Source organism: Schistocerca gregaria, chromosome 6 (assembly GCF_023897955.1).
Source record: "Schistocerca gregaria isolate iqSchGreg1 chromosome 6, iqSchGreg1.2, whole genome shotgun sequence".
In the NCBI taxonomy this organism is placed as follows: Eukaryota; Metazoa; Arthropoda; class Insecta; order Orthoptera; family Acrididae; genus Schistocerca; species Schistocerca gregaria.
The window spans coordinates 504,945,984-504,964,199 of NC_064925.1; positions in this window are offsets into that span (position 1 = coordinate 504,945,984).

Genomic DNA, 18,216 nt, shown 5'->3' on the forward strand with positions numbered 1-18,216 from the left:
CACACTAACCACGGGACCACGGAGCTCACCATACCCTAGATGTTGCATATCTTGCACATGGGCTACTCAGTTTGTATAATTTGCTTATTTTTTCATAGTTTTACACAATTTCTTCCTGTTTTCTCGATTGATCTGTGTTCAGTTTCTCAAGGCCTATCCACTGTGCCAAGTTATAACTAAATCTGAGAGGGGTACGATGGGGAGATTCCTTTGTTAGCACAACGAGTTGCGAGAATTTATTCTCATTTTCATGTGCATTTATCCATTTGTTTACATGAATATGTTTGATGATGTTTGCTTCAGTGACTTTCTGCCTCTCTTGCATCTTTTCGAAGTTAGACTGCAATCAGAAAATGAGACAGAATGAATTTTTGAGGGCTTTAAAATGCTAATGTTAGAAACGATATTTTTGTTTGTTTACTTACAGATTTGTGCCTCCTCCACTGTACAGAATATCACACACGAACAGATCATCTCTTACACTGTTTGTTTGCAAAACATGCTACAAAGGTATTATGACACCATCGCTTCAAAAAATAGTTCAAATGGCTTTGAGCACTACGGGACTTGTTTTCATGTCCTCCGTTTGTCCTATTTGGTACGGTGCTAACAAGCGCCACCAGTGTTCTAGGGTGGGTCCCACGAGTGTTTTGTAACCAATGTCCTTCGTGCACTCACTTCATTTTGTCAGTATCCTACTAATGAACCTTACCTACGACGGAGAGTGTGATCGTCCCACATCATACTTCTACCCTCTGGTATTTTGTGAAGTGATCCATTCCAGTTGTGACTTTCTGATATTGTTGTCATAGGATACAATTCATGTTTATGAATACTTAAAGAAAGTTACTAGTCTTTGCATCTCTTTCACATATTATCAAGAAGAAATTAAAAGTGTGCACTGTTCGTTTTCAGATAGTACTTCCTTACGGTAACTGCATCGTCCTTGAAAAGTCTTATATTGCTTTTAGTATTGTCCTTCTGTATGGCACACCGATTTTTTCGATGACTCTCCATCCAAGCGAAGACGCTGTGGCATCCCTACAGAGAAATCCTCAAATGAAAAATTTCGCTTGATAGCCCATACGATAGTATTATAGATGGCAAGTGTAGATGCGGTGCTGAGCTTTTCTGCAGTCAAGGCTGTCGCCTTAATCCATGGCTTTCAATATGGCATGTGAGAAAAGCACGAGTTGCTTTTCTCTTGACCATTTGTTATGGAATGGTTTTCACAAACGTACTCAGTAACGTGAGTAATATTCCCTTGTTAAAATAAGACTACCAAATCAGTTCAAATTGCAAGTGAACCATGAAAGTAGGCAAGTAACAGAAACAAACACTGGTAACTGTCAATAATATGAATATTTCTTCATTTCATTTGTTTATGTTTGTGAGAGATATGTGTAATATATATGTAATATATGTGTAATCTATCTGTGAGCTGAATCTGCTGGCAGACATTGGAAAGGAGAGGGCTACAGGTGTAGAATCGCAAACTGGTCGTAAAACTGTACTTTCGCTAAAAGTCTCTAGCTCGTACACTGGGCGACGGGCATTCTTTGGGATAGTCACGGTGGTCCGGTGTTAGCCACAGCAGTAGAGAGTAGGCCAAACTCGACAAGATACGAAGGACGTTTGAAAAGTCCATGCAAAAATAAAAACTACTTACGTGTTTGAGGTAAACACATTTATTTTTCGACATAGTCTCCTTTTAGACTTATACACTTCGTCTAACTCTGTTCTAATTTGGTGATCCCTTCTGAATAATAAGAATTGTCCAAGTCTGCAAAATAGCTGTTAGTTGCTGCAAACACCTCTTCGTTTGAATGAAATCTTTGTCCCGCCAGCCATTTCTTCAAATTGTGGAACAAATAGTAGTCCGAGGGAGCCAAGTCTGGAGAATAGGGGGGGGGGGGGGATGTGAAACGAGTTGGAATGCTACTTCCATTAATTTTGCGACCACAACTGCTGAGGTGTGTGCAGGTGCATTGTCGTGATGGAAAATGACTACTTTGAGGTCCAGAGTCAGTGACGTATTTCGTTCCACACCAGAACGAAAAAGCTATTAAGCAGGAGGTCTTCTGTTACGGCTCATATGTGTAAATGGTTTCGTTTACAAATGAACCAGACTTTCCTAAAATGCTCCCAGCAAACCAAAGACGACCATTCGCTATCCTTGATACAATTCTTATCTCCTCGTGCTATTTACTATAGCTTTACAACGTTCCGCTCTGATACAACACTGGCCATTAAAATTGCTACACCAAGAAGAAATGCAGATGATAAACGGGTATTCATTGGACAAATATATTATACTAGAACTGACATGTGATTACATTTTCACGCAATTTGGGTGCATAGATCCTGAGAAATCAGTACCCAGAACAACCACCCCGGGCTGTAATAATGGCCTTGATACGCCTGGGCATTGAGTCAAACAGATGGCGTGTACAGGTACAGCTGCCCATGCAGCTACAACACGATACCACAGTTCATTAAGAGTAGTGACTGGCATATTGTGACGAACCAGTTGCTCGTCTACCATTGACCAGACATTTTCAATTGGTGAGAGATCTGGAGAATGTGCTGGCCAGGGCAGCAGTCGAACATTTTCTGTATCCAGAATGGCCCGTACAGGACCTGCAACATGCGGTCGTGCACTAACCTGCTGAAATGTAGGGTTTCGCAGGGATCGAATGAAGGGTAGAGTCACGGGTCGTAACACATCTGAAATGTAATGTCCACTGTTCAAAGTGCCGTCATTGCGAACAAGAGGTGACCGAGACGTGCAACCAATGGCACCCTATGTCATCACGCCGGGTGATACGCCAGTATGGCGATGACGAATACAAGCTTCCAATGTGCGTTCACCGCGATGTTGCCGAACACGGATGGACCACCATGATACTGTAAGCAGAACCTGGATTCATCCGAAAAAATGACGTTTTGCCATTCGTGCACCAAGGTTCGTCATTGAGTACACCATCGCAGGCGCTCATGTCTGTGATGTAGCATCAAGGGTAAACGTAGCCATGGTCTCCGAGCTGATAGTCCATGCTGCTGCAAACGTCGTCGCACTGTTCGTGCAGGTGGTTGTTGTCTTGTAAACGTCCCCATCTGTTGACTCAGGGATAGAGACCTGGCTGCACGATGCGTTACAGCCATGCAGATAAGATGCCTGTCATCTCCACTGCTAGTGATACGAAGCCATTGGGATCCAGCACGGCGTTCCGTATTACCCTGCTGAACCCACCGATTCCATATAATGCTAACAGTCATTGGATCTCGACGAACGCGAGCAACAATGTCGCGATACGATAAACCGCAATCGCGATAGGCTACAATCCGACCTTTGTCAAAGTCGGTAACGTGATGGTACGCATTTTCTCCTCCTTACACGAGGCATCACAAGAGCGTTTCACCAGGCAACGCCGGTCAACTGCTGTTTGTGTATGAGAAATCGGTTGGAAACTTTCCCCATGTCAGCACGTTGGAGGTGTCGCCACCGGCGCCAACCTTGTGTGAATGCTCTGAAAGCCTCATCATTTGCATATCGCAGCATCTTCTTCCTGTCGGTTCAATTTCGCGTCTGTAGGACGTCAGCTTCGTGGTGTAGCAATTTTAATGGCCAGTAGTTTGTAACAATGTTACGACTCATATGTGTACGTGGTATCCTTTACAAATGAACCAGACTTTCCCAAAACGCTCCCGGTAAACCAAAGTTGACCAGTCGCTATCCTTAATCCAATTCTTATCTGTTCGTGCTATTTAGTTCCGCTCTGATATTTAATCGGCTTAACTGTGTCAAATAGCACACAATTATTTCGAACGTTATGGGATTATTTTTCCCACTCATCTGCATGAACAACTTTTAGAGCCAGCTGCCTTTCATCGCACCATATTCTCCTACAGTCACAGCGGTATGCTTAAAGCCGAACCATATTCTCACACAATCTTTTCGGAATCCTTCCTGATAATCAGGGAAGAGGTCTGTTCGAGACGCATTTCGTATATAAGTCGCGCGGTTTGTGACAGGACCTTCCTACGCAACGACTAGAACAGGGCGGTGAAACTGTTGAGGCAGTGAGAGGCGGCAGGGCGGAACTCGGATCGTCTCCCGGCGAGGGCCACCCTCCGCCCCCAGACCTCCGCCCTCGCAAGGGCGGCCGCGGCGTGTGTGCCGCGCCCCTGACACAGCTGCTGAGGTAAACAGAGCGAGGTGCGCCGCGTGTAAACACCGGCGCCGACACACGCACCGCAAACAACCGCCGGCTGCCTTTGTGGCGCCACCGTCGCCGCCCTGTCTTCAGCAGCCGCTAACGACCCTCTCGCGACGCCGGCCACTGCTCCGTGCTGCCAGCGGTTTATTGCTTGCGTAGTCCGCACAGCCGAGCACACGGTCTCCGACGATCGTTCCGAGAGGTGCGTTTGGATGGGCCATATTTTATGTCAATATCTGGCAGCATTAGCATTGGTGTCAACATTGCTGCAAAGTTATGGTTAGACAATGTTGTTGCATGTAGTTGCCGAAGTGTTGGGGAGTGTTACAAGTCTTACCTTCCAAGGACGGAGAGTACTTCGTAGCGTCCGTAAATATATGTATATGTATGTATGGTATTCTGCCTTACAGTAGCTCTTGTCATGGGTTAAGCCCCTTCCACTTTTGCCTGCCCATAGCCAGTCTTTTCATTTCTGAATATTTGCCTCCTTTGGTATTGTCCAGCATTTGATATCTTCTTTTTCCTCTTCCCCTTTTTCCCTCCACCATTCCTTCTATCCTGCCTTCAATAGTCTCCCCTCAAACAATCTCAATCCAGTTCCATTTTCTCTCTCTGATGACTTTCAGCATGTTTCTTTCTTCTCCAACTCTTCTTAATACTGCTTCATTCCTTACTCGGTCTTCCCATTTCACTTATTCCATTCTTTTCCATATCCAGATCTCTAGTGCCTCCAATCTTCTTTCATCTTCCTTCCTCAATGTCCAGGTCTCCGCACCATATAGTGCAACACTCCAGATGTAACATTTGGCAAGTCTTTTCCTCAGATCTTTGTTTAGTGGTCCACAAAGTAATTTCTGTTCTCTCTTGAATCCTTCTTTTGCTATTGCAATTCTTTTCCTAATTTCTTTTGAGCAATACATATCATCCATTATTACACTTCCCAAGTAACTGAAGTTATTCACTTGCTCTATTTGCTCTCCTCCTATTTTCATATGGCATTTTCTCCCCTTTCCTCCAATTACCATGCTTTTCGTTTTCTTCTTGTTAATCTTCATTCCATATTCTTCTAAGTTTGTGTTTAGATCGTCTATCATTTGTTCCATCTCTCTTGCGCTCTCTGCCATCACAACCATGTCGTCTGCAAATTTTATACACTCCACTCTCCGATCCCCTATACAAACTCCTCTCTTTCCATCAAAACTTTCACTGATAATTTCCTCCAGATACATATTGAACAATGTCGGTGATAAACAACAGCCTTGTATTACACCTCTTCCCAGTTCAATTCTTTCACTCACCCCACCTCCTATTCTTACTCATGCTCTCTGGTTCAAACATAAATTTCTAATTAGCCGTCTATCCCCCCAGTCAACTCCATTTTTCCTTAGGATTTCCATCAGTTTCTCCCATCTGACACAGTCAAAAGCTTTCTCAAGGTCAAATGAACACAACATACACCTTCCTCTTCTCCTCCATGTAGTTCTCCCCTATCACTCTCAGTAGCCCAATGGGATCTCTAGTTCCCACTACTCTCCTGAAACGAAATTGTTCATATCCTTTTACGCAATTCAACTTTCCATATAGCCTTCTGTTGAGCGTTCTCAGCAAGACTTTGGCTGCATGCGATATCAGGCTCACTGTTCTATGTTCCTCGCACTTTCTGCTGTTCCTTTCTTTTTCTGTAGGTTTTAGATACTTTCTGTAAAGTCCTTTGGATATTTTCCTGTCATGTATATTTGATTACACAATTCAGTCAACTCCCTTTTCCATTCTTTCTCCAATGACTTTAACAGTTCTGCGGGAATCTCATCAGTTCACATTGCCTTTCCGATTTTCATCTCCTTCATAGATTCTTCAATCTCACTAGTTAGTATTGCATTCCCTTTGTCATCATCTGCAAGTTTATCTTCTTCACTTGGTCGGCTGTCTGTAGCGAATAGTCGTCCTATATATTCTTCCCATCTTCTGAGTATTTCTTGCAGTTCACTCACCATTTCACCATCTGCTGCCTCTACTTCCTTTAGTCCGTTGTTGTTTCACTTTTCCCTGAATGTCAAATCCATTGATTCTTTGTACATCAAATCATGTTTTCCTTCTTTCTCTAATTTCTCTATTTTTGTCACATTTTTCTGTCAGCCATTTCTCCTTTGCTTTTCCTGTCTCCCTTCTTAATTCATTATTTAACATCCTGCAGTTGCGCTTCCCTTCTTCTGTGTTTAAAGTTTTCCATTTCCTGCGATCATCCATCTTGGTTATCACATCATATCATATCATATCATCGAAGTATGGGGCATTCTAATGAAACCCAGCCACTAGTGTAAAGTAACGGTAACGATTTTTTTACTAAAAAATGTACGAGGCGTGTTTTTTTAAGTAAGATCGGTTTGAACTTAAGTACACAATAAAAGGTTATTTCAAAAAACTAAATTTATTTTCGGAAAGTACATACTTCACTTTATTTTTCGACATAGTTTCCAAGTTTGTTGAAACACGTATAATACCTCTCAACGAATTTTAAAATACCCTCTTCATAAAAACTTGAAGCCTGCTCTGAAAGTAAGAGTTCACTGTCTTTTTCCCGTCGTCATCATTGTAACTGTAGCCACTGAGGTGTTGTTTGAGGTGGACGAACAGATGGTAATCCCTCGGTGCAAGATCGGAACTGTAGGGTGGCTGGTCTAAAACTTCCCATCCAAAACTGTCCAATAAATCGCGAGTCTGACCTGCAGTGTGAGGTCTTGCATTGTCATGGAGAAGGACAATTCCCTTTGTCAGCATTCCGCGTCTTTTGTGTTGAATCGCTCTGCGTAGCTTTCTCAGAGTGCAGCAGTATGCTTCTGCGTTGATAGTGGTTCCTCGTTGTATGAAGTCGACCAACAAAACACCATGCCTATCCCGAAACACTGACGCCATGATTTAGCGCTGGCACAGAGTCCGTTTGGCCTTCACCTTTACAGGCGAGTGTGTGTGTCTCCATTCCATGCTCTGTTGTTTCGATTCGGGCGTGATATGTGAAACCCATGTTTCAACTCCAGTTACGATCTGACTCAAGAAGCCGTCACCTTCATCGTGATAATGAATCAAGAACTTCATCGCACACTCAGATCTTTGGTTTTTGTGGTCCTCTGTCAGGAGTTTCGGGACCCAACTTTAGGTATTCAGAAACAATGTTGTAAAGCACTGATCTCGACAAGTCAGGAAATTCGTTTGAGGGACCTGTTATTGTGAAGCGCCTGTTCTCACGAATCCTCGCTTCAAATGAAGCCACCAAATCATCTGTAATCAAAGAAGGGCCACCGGAGCGGTCCTCATCATGGATTTTGTCATAGCCATTTTTGAATTCTCGTACCCACTTACGTACTTTGCTTTCACTCATAACAGTATCACCGTACACTTTGCAAATCTGTCGATGAATTTCTGCAGCAGACAGGTTCCTTGCTGACAAAACCCGTATGACTGTGCGAACCTCACACGCGGCGGGGGAGTTGATAGTGTTAAACATTTTGAAAGCGCAGAACACAACAGTACAGGTTAGCTACAGAGCTGAAACTGAGTACAATATTGTTTACGAGGCATGCCGGTACACGACGCACGAGAGCGTTGCGTTATGCGCGCGGACTACTAGTCTCTACAATAGAACGGACCTTACTGAAAAAACACGCCTCGTAGTTATACACAGTACACATACTCAAATATAGTCGCTAAAACTGTTGGCACATTTATCCCATTGCGACACTATCTGGTCGATTCCGTCCTTGAAGAAGGTAGTAGGCGCCTGTCGGATCCAGGCCTGGAAAGTTCAAGAAAGGTTAGGTTAGGTTGTTTGGGGGAGGAGACCGGACAGTTAAGCCATCGGTCTCCTCGGATTAGGGAAGGACGGGGAAGGAAGTCGGCCGTGCCCTTTCAAAGGAACCATCCCTTCATTTGCCTCGAGCTATTTAGGGAAATCACGGAAAACCTAAATCAGTATGGACAGACGCGGGATTGAACCATCGTCCTCCCGAATGCGAGTCCAATGTGCTAGACAGTGAGAGTTCAAGTGTTGATGCATTATGATGTGGGCGGTGCCCACGCTAATACCCAGTAACCGATGGATCTCGTTCACCGTGATTCTGCGGTTGTCCAAGACTAAAGTATTTGAAACATCCCCTTAGAAAAATTATCTAATACTGTGCTGGTAAACCTCTACGTTATTTGATTTTCAAACAGCTGAGCAAACTGAACGTACTCAGACATTTCTCTCTTTACTATTCTGATCAACACTAAACTGACACACAATATTTTTAAGGCAATGCAGTCTGACTTTCAATAATCGCTACAAAAGAACGGCCGTGACTAACAATAACCTGTACCTGGCCAGGTAAATAAAAGATTCTAACTACTGAAGGCACTAACTACTGATAGGCATAGTTAGCAGATGAAAGATTTCGATAGAAAACAAACAATGTATTTACCTTAACAGTGTTCAAAAGTCATAAGAGATATATCAGTTCATGACATCCAGTCCTACAAATTTCGTTTTTCTGACGGACACACGCCCAGATCGTCCTCTCTCAAAACTTTATCATCTCTCTTCCCACATCCACCACTTCTGACGGCTCACCTCCAATTGCGCAACGCTACGCGGTGTTTTCATCCAACTGCCCAACAGTACAATAGTAAATATTCCAACAACGCAAATCAGCCACAGACTCCACACAGCACAGTCAGTGATTTTCATATATAGCGCTACGTGGCGTTACCAACATAAAAACCTATACAGCCTACTTCCACATTGACTTCCTCAACCGTTTACGTTGTGATGATGGTTCAAATGGCTCTGGGCTTTATGGGACTTAACATCTATGGTCATCAGTCCCCTAGAACTTAGAACTACTTAAACTTAACTGACCTGAGGACATCACACAACACCCAGTCATCACGCGGCAGAGAAAATTCCTGACCTCGCCGGGAATCGAACCCGGGAACCCGCTCGTGGGAAGCGAGAACGCTACCGCAGGACCACGAGCTGCGGACGTCACCATCTGTCCTAGGTTCCTCGGAAGAGAATCTACGGCGTGAATAGGCTGATCGATGTGCTCTTCGAACCGCGCACTTACATTGCGAGCTGTGTAGCATGTTGTATTGTCCTGCTGGTAGATGCTAACGTGTCGAGGAAAAGCAAACTGCATGCAGGGGTGGACATGGTCCCAAAAGATAAGTGCTTGTGTTCCATTGTGCTAAATAATAAATGTCGTGTGACTAGGGCCTCATGTCGGGTAGACCGTTCGCCGGGTGCAAGTCTTTCCTTTTGACGCCACTTCGGCGACTTGCGCGTCGATGGGGATGAAATGATAATGATTAGGACAACACAACACCCAGTCCCTGAGAGGAGAAAATCTCCGACCCAGCCGGGAATCGAACCCGGGCCCTTAGGACTGACATTCTGTCGTGCTGACCACTTTTTTTTCAGACGCTCTATCCATAATTTTTTAATGTATTACAGTAAGAAAAATGGGGTAAATGTGGTTTGAAGCTCAGACTGAGACTTCAACACTACTCATTTATTTATTTATTTATTTTCAATGCCAGAGTTACAACCTTTGCTGACATTTTGTTGTAATACTGCATAAATAGTGTCTACAATGTCCAAATGTTGACAAATAATTAGAAAATTAATTAAGTAAGGAAATGAATAAAACTGAAACTGTCCAAATGGAAGACATGAAGACGTGGCGGATAGTACAAATACAAAAGAAACATGCTCCTGTAGCAAAGAAATGAAATTCATGTCGGGGACGACAGCTGCTCACGACCAGACGTACGATAGAGCAAGAGAGCCATTATCGACTCGTTCTCCAGACGCTGGTGTAAGACTTGGTCGTCTTCTCGAAATTAACTAAGGGTCCATAAGTGTGATCGATGTCTATCTCAGCTTATTCGTCTATCTCATCTCTCACCCGTCACACACCATCTGGCCGGCGGGTCAGTAAATGTAAGTCGCAAGTGATTAGCGAAGTCTTGCCTATATTCCTTATGCTATTTCTGCTTCGTATGTCCATCCAGGAGAAAAAGCCAAAAATCCATTTTGTCCTTTTCCGATTCGTTATAGACGTAGCCCACAACCATTCCCCATTCCCATGTCACTGTATTGGTTTTTTGGACCGGAAAATAAGACTCTTGGGGGAAACTTTTGGGAGCGTAAAAGGAACGCCAATATCTGTTGCGCCGAGTGCCACATCAGAGCCGTCCCACTGCGTGACAGCACTCGGCTACCGGGGGCGGACTCCATTGTGCTGAAACGCCTGGTTAAATCCGCAGGACAGAACAGGCAGTTGGAATTGTGGAAATGGGCAAAAAATGAGCGGCTGTAGTTACATTGTAAGTGGGCTGTTTAGGTTTTCTTATTGGTAACGCCACGTAACGCTCTGTATAAAAATCACTGGCTGTGCTGCGTGCAGTCTGTGGCTAGTTTGCATTGTTGTCTGCCATTTCAGTGGTGGATGTGGGGAGAGAGATGGCGGAGTTTTGAAATTTGTAAGACTGGATGTCATGAACTGATATATATATATATATATATATATATATATATATATATATATATATATATATATATATATATATATATCTATCGACTATTAAGGTAAATACATTGATTGTTCTCTATTAAAACCCTCATTTGCTAACTATGCCTATCAATAGCTAGTGCCTTCAGCAGTTTGAATCTTTTATTTAGCTGGCAGTAGTGGCGCTCGCTGTATTGCAGTAGTTCGAGTAACGAAGATTTTTGTGAGGTAAGCGATTTGTGAAACGTATAGGTTAATGTTAGTCAGGGCCATTCTTTTGTAGGGATTTTTGAAAGTCAGATTGCTTTGCGCTAAAAAAAAAAAAATATATTGTGTGTCAGTTTAAGCACAGTCTTGTATAATTTTTCTAAGGGGACGTTTCAACCTTCGAACACATAGTTTCCCAAATATTACTGCGCAAATTTCCGAGCTTAGCTATCGACTGAACAAGTCACACAATCTTATGGCTTAAGGACATATCTCTTTAACTTTTAAAACGGCTGAAGGCCCATCATTTAAAACACAACTGCAATAAATTTTCAAAAGGCAGAAAGTGCAAGGATTTATCCTTAAATAATATTTCAGTGAGGCTAAAGGCCGAAACAATCTAAGGCTTGACAAGTAAGGAATTTTAAATTTAAAACAGTTGAAGACCCATGATTTAAAAACACAACTACAATAAATTTTCAAAGGCAGAAGGCCCAAAGCTTTATCCTTAAATAATTTTTAAAAAGGAGACTGAGGGCCCAAACAATCTAAGAGTTAACAATAAGGAATGTTACTTTTAAAACGGCTGAAGTCCCTTGATTGAAAACACAACTACAATAAATTTTTACTAGGCAGAAAGCCCAAGGCTTTATCCTTAGATTTTTTTTAATGAGGCTGAAGGCCCAAACAATCTAGACTTGACAAGTAAGGAACATTGAATTTTAAAACGGCTGGAGGCCCATTATTTAAAACCAAACTAAAAGCATACATATTCAAACCATCGGCTATGAGCCATTAAAATACGCACTCAAACACCCTAAGAAAATGCAGTACAGCCAGTGGCGCTCAGAAGTTTCCGGCGGTCGGTCTGCACTTGAAATGTTAACGTTCGCTTAGGGGAGACAGGTAGTCGGCCCAACTGTATCCGATCCGCCGGCAACCCAACCAAGAGACAGCCACCGACGAGACGTCTTGCTTTCAACCCGACCAGGAACTCCAAAGCCAAAACGTAAAAGGCGTAGCCGCCCACAACCAAGTACGCCCAAGCTGTCATAACTACACACATATTAGACAGCGACAACACGGCGAGGAAAAAACACTGCCTGAATATTACGGCAGCGGACAGGGCAGGTAACCGGAACGCTAACGGCCACAAGGCATAAAATTCCCCTCGTGCACCTGGACTTCAAACAACAAAAATACGGTTAAACTCCACCACATGGTGGCCAAACTTTCGCCAACTCGAACACTCGCTGTTGCTCACAGGAATACCCCCCAACAGCTAGCCACGAAAACCAAAGGCACAATGTGAACAGACTGGCTTCGATAATTAAATCACCACTCAACTTCGATGCCCTGGGTCGGTGAGCCACGAACCTCGTAGCAATCGGGAAAGTTCCCACACACTCCGACACTGTGTAGAGACCGCCAGCAGGCCCGGCTCACTGCAGCGCGCTGAGATTTCCTGGCTGATCCACACCAACAGACCGACTTCGTACACGGGCTAGCTGGCAGCTACAAACACCAGACCAAAGATAGTACAAGGTGCGAATATCGATACACACCTTTACATAACCGCAATAACCGCGGGAAACTAAACGCAGAGTAACAGTCAAGGTTTAAACTAATGTATAAGCCGGGGCCAGCATGGCTCATGTGCTTTCCATATGAGAGAGATTGCCACGAAAACCTTCCTAGACTACAACGCTCCACCCTCTGTCCTATATCCTTCCGGCGATTGTTACAGGGTGTTTGATTTCAGACGTAGCACGCCAATAGCTATCTGTCTGATGGAGCATAAACGTGATTAATCTGAAAAAGACGCCTATCGGCTATCGCCACACGGAGGATGTCCAGTTCTGGTACTGGCGTGCAAATTTCAGCCTTCGTCGCCGATGAACACTAGCCAGCGTGGGAGCATGGAAACAAGCGCCTGCTGCGGCGGCTAATATGCAGCGACGATCGCTGAACGGTCGTTTAGGAGATCCTGTTGATAACTCCTTGGTTCATCCGGGCGGTCAGTTCACCTGTACTCATTTCCGCATCTGCGGTTCCCCCGTGTCATCTATGGCCCGTGGTGCACAACAGTTGCTTCTGTGCGAGTTTGGATTTGGCCATGCACGGAATACTTTGACCACGGCGGCAAGCGAACAGTTCACAAACTCAACCCGAAAGCCAATGACCACGCACTGTTGGCGGTCACCTAAATAAATCTCTCCGTTTCTGCATTACGACAACGACTGCACTGTTTACCTCGCCTCTCCGACACGCTTTATATGTTCTTCACTGCTAGTGCTAACACTTGCTCTCCAGTGAGAGGTTATTGCAGGATCAACGTCGAACATAGACGTTCGTGATATTAATATGACTGAACTGTGTAGTTTTGTTTTTCTTGGAAAGTTTGCCTGCATACATATTGCCACATATTTTGTAGTTGTTTGTTGTTGATGCCTTGAGTTATGTACTATCTCAAGACGTACCTGAAGCAAGAATTGATAGTGAAAAAAGAGGTGTGTAATGGTGATCCAAAAGCTAAAATGGGAACAAAAACTGCATCTTTAATTCTAATCTTCCTTAATGAAATCGTTCCCTCCTTCTGTCAGAACATTACGTACTTCTAGTACCATTACGTTTGGGTAGCTCAGTTGGTAGAGCACTTGCCCGCGAAAGGCAAAAGTCCCGAGTTCGAGTCTCGGTTCGGCACATAGTTTTAATCTGCCAGGAAGTTTCACCATTACACATATTGACGAAAAGGAACTTCAGGGTGTTACATTAAACTGTTGAACAAATCATCAGTAAATAAAAGCCCGAGAGTGACTGCGTTGTGACTGGTACACACTCTCTCATCTTTGTATAAAGTTCAGCAATTTTAGGACGAATTGCTTGTAGGAGATATTCGAAACTGTGCTTCAACATTGTGGCAAAATTCTGCATCAGTTCACCAGTTAAATTTTCTGAAGCATTGCGTTTACTTAAAAAACAACATATCCACAAAGCCTGATTTCTCCCCCTTTCTCTTTCTAACTTGATTCTTTCTGTGATGTAAAAGCAGTAGAGACGCTCCGACTTCCACTAGCTGAAATTCGACCATTTATTAGCAATAGCGCGGCCCCTTGCTAGTACTTCTGGCACGGGAATGTATTGCCACAGGCAGTAGTTACCGGTAGAATTATAGTACATGTGGCTGCAGTTTGTGTGGCCGAATTGTTGGCGGACACAGCTATAGGGTTATATTGTCGCCAACATGCAATTTTCATGACCCATGTAAAGTACGTTACCACTTTCAAAATCATTTACACTCGCACTCTGGGCAGAACGCTGATGAAAACAGAAAAGCATACACTCAGTAGGGGAGGCATGTCTCTGTGGTCTAGTGGACGGCAAGTTTGTGAAGCGTGTGAGAGGTGGCAAGAAAGTGTTATCACCTCAAAAGAGTATCGCTATGCACTTAAATTTTGTTTGTTTTCAGATACATATCTGTAGCATCAGAACACACTGAAATGCCCTCGCTGCAGTACCTTCGCCGGCCGCTGTGGCCGAGCGGTTCTAGGCGCTTCAGTCCGGAACCGCGCGACTGCTACGGTCGCTGGTTCGAATCCTGCCTCGGGCATGGATGTGTGTGATGTCCTTAGGTTAGTTAGGTTTACGTAGTTCTAATTTTTAGGGGACTGATGACCTCAGATGCTAGGTCCCATAGTGCTCGGAGCCATTTGAACCATACAGTACCTTAGCACGCCGCAGCGGCAGCCAAAACAAATTGACGCACCCGATTGATAAAGTCCAGAGTCGTGTGGTAATCAGTAACGGATCAAGATGATTCCTCTAGGTGTCCTATCACCTCCTTGTATAAAATATAAAAGCTGTAAAACCGACATTTCAGTCGTATTACTACGACCTTCCTCAAGGCAAGACTGATTTAATGCGTAGCCCAGCATCTTTACTCCCGTGTTACACTCGTATTTGGTGAATATGGTGCAGGTTATTATAGGAGTGTACTGTCTCCTATTATGTTCTACGTGAGATCTTGATTTTAGTATCGTATTTATGATAGAGTCGTCTTAGCGCTGGAAATCCTCGTTCGAAGTAACATCGAGGCTGCAGATTAAATTACTGGTCGAGCTTCGAGCCTTAGAATTTCTTGGCGCGCTCTTCATATCTATTGAGCAGAAGTTTCGTTTCGGCTGCCTCGTGCGGACAGTAGGAGGGAAGGTTCCAAAGCACATGGTAAACTGAAACGTCCCCTTAGAAAAATTGTACATGATTGTGCTTAAACTGACACACAATATTTTTAGCGCAACGCAATCTGACTTTCAAAAATCTCTACAAAAGAATGGCCCTGACTAACATTAACCTATACCTTTCGCAAATCACTTACCTCACCAAAAAATCTTCGTTACTCAAGCTACTGCAATACAGCGGGCGCCACTACTGCTAGCTAAATAAAAGATTCAAACTATGGAAGTCACTAACTACTGATAGGGATAGTTAAGAAATGAAAGATTTTAATAGAGAACAAACAATGTATTTACCTTAATATATATATCAGTTCATGACATCCATTGTTACAAATTTCAAAACTCCGCCATCTCTCTGCCCACATCCACCACTGCTGGCGGCTCACCTCCATCTGCGCAACGCTACGCGCTGTTAGCATTCAGCTGCCGCTGCCCAGCACTACAATCGCAGACAACAATGCAAACCAGCCACAGACTGCACACGGCACAGCCAGTGATTTTCATACAGAGCGCTACGTGGCGGCGGCGTTACCAATAATAAAACCTAAACATCCTACTTAGAAAACTATTCTGAGTGCCTTGTTTTGCTGTTGCTGAATCTTGTCAACGTAAGGTTTCGCTGCAGCCCTTCTGATTGGCCAGGTGCTGTGCATTAGTGGGCGTTCTTAAGAGTAGAATGCATTGCGCTATGAGTACAGCGCTCCAAGTGCACCAGGTCTTATTATGAAAAGCTCCATCGCAGTCTTTAACACTGGTAGCATTCCGCGACAGCGTGGACGTGAACCGTATGTGCAGTTGACGGACTTGGAGCGAGGGCGTATAGTGGGCATGCGGGAGGCCGGGTGGACGTACCGCCGGATTGCTCAACACGTGGGGCGTGAGGTCTCCATAGTACATCGATGTTGTCGCCAGTGGTCGGCGGAAGGTGCACGTGCCCGTCGACCTGGGACCGGACCGTAGCGACGCACGGATGCACACCAAGACCGTAGGATCCTACGCACTGAAGTAGGGGACCGCACCGCCACTTCCAAGTAAATTAGGGACACTGTTGTTCCTGGGGTATCGGCGAGGACCATTCGCAACCGTCTCCATGAAGCTGGGCTACGGTCCCACACACCGTTAGGCCGTCTTCCGCTCACGCCCCAACATCGTGCAGCCCGCCTCCAGTGGTGTCGCGACAGGCGTGAATGGAGGGACGAATGGAGACGTGTCGTCTTCAGCGATGAGAGTCACTTCTGCCTTGGTGCCATGATGGTCGTATGCGTGTTTGGCGCCGTGCAAGTCACCGCCACAATCAGGACTGCATACGACCGAGGCACACAGGGCCAACACCCGGCATCATGGTGTGGGGAGCGATCTCCTACACTGGCCGTACACCTCTGGTGATCGTCGAGGGGACACTGAATAGTGCACGGTACATCCAAACCGTCATCGAACCCATCGTTCTACCATTCCTAGACCGGCAAGGGAACTTGCTGTTCCAACAGGACAATGCACGTCCGCATTAATCCCGTGCCACCCAACGTGCTCTAGAAGGTGTAAGTCAAGTACCCTGGCCAGCAAGATCTCCGGATCTGTGCCCCATTGAGCATGTTTGGGACTGGATGAAGCATCGTCTCACGCGGTCTGCACGTCCAGCACGAACGCTGGTCCAACTGAGGCGCCAGGTGGAAATGGCATGGCAAGCCGTTCCACAGGACTACATCCAGCATCTCTACGATCGTCTCCATGGGAGAATAGCAGCCTGCATTGCTGCGAAAGGTGGATATACACTGTACTAGTGCCGACATTGTGCATGCTCTGTTGCCTGTGTCTATGTGCCTGTAGTTCTGTCAGTGTGATCATGTGATGTATCTGACCGCAGGAATGTGTCAATAAAGTTTCCCCTTCCTGGAACAATGAATTCACGGTGTTCTTATTTCAATTTCCAGGAGTGTATTATGCTGTTCTAATCGCTCACAACGTTCATGTTCTGCCATGTGCTGACTGGCCTCCCTGTCTCCCTTATGTCGGCATCTCCGCATTCGTAACGTATTCGTCCACCCCTGCAGTATTAAGGTTGTTCACTGCATCCATGGTGCAAACTAGCATGTAATGGATCGCATGGCTGCTGCGGAAAATCGCTTTGAAATATCGCCGGCGGGGAATGTTTCTAGACGTTCACTGACGCCCTTCTCATGAGGTAGGTGCACTAGCGGCAGTTTCTCTTTCTTGCTTTCTTCTCTTGCTTTATTCCGGTCGGCGTTAGTTGCCTTTCTGAAAATGTTTGTCGTTGGCGGGAGAGATGTGTTATAGGTCCCTATATTCGTCTTTAATATTATTAGTATCACTTGCAGATGACCGGTTCCCGTGAGATCATCGAAGTTGAGCACCGTCGGACTTGGCTAGCACTGGGGTCTACCGAGTACTGTTGGCAAGTGGGGTGCTCTCAGTCCTTGTGAGGACAATTGAGGAGCTATTTGACTGAGAAGTAACGGTTCCGATCACGAAAGCTGGCAACGGCTGGGTGAGTGGTGTGCTCCTCTGTATGCGCATTCAGTGACGCCTGTTGGCTGAGGATGACAAGGTGATCGATCGGCACCCTTGTGCCTTCCTAGGCATGTTCGGACCGAGTTTAGAGATGCAGCGTATGCAGAACAGGTAACTTCTGAGTTGGGTGATGGTGTCTCTCCGCGTGCAGGTACAACAGCCAGAAGAAAAGCGCCCGTTCGGTACGTCACAGTAGCTTGTACGTTTTATCTTGAAATATAAGAGCAATAGTAAAAAACGGAAGTAACTTTTGTAAGATATAATTTTTATTCACAAGAATACTTGTATTCGAAATGAGAAAGTGCTGACTTCAAATAGAAACAATTCATCAAAATAGGCTGCTTGTTTCAGATACATAGCTTTGACACAAGAAAATATCTCGTACTGGAAATTTACGAGTAATGTAGCTATAGACCGAACATAGACTATAAGTCCTTATATCTACTTTTACATCCTATAGATGATGCTAGATGTCAGTGT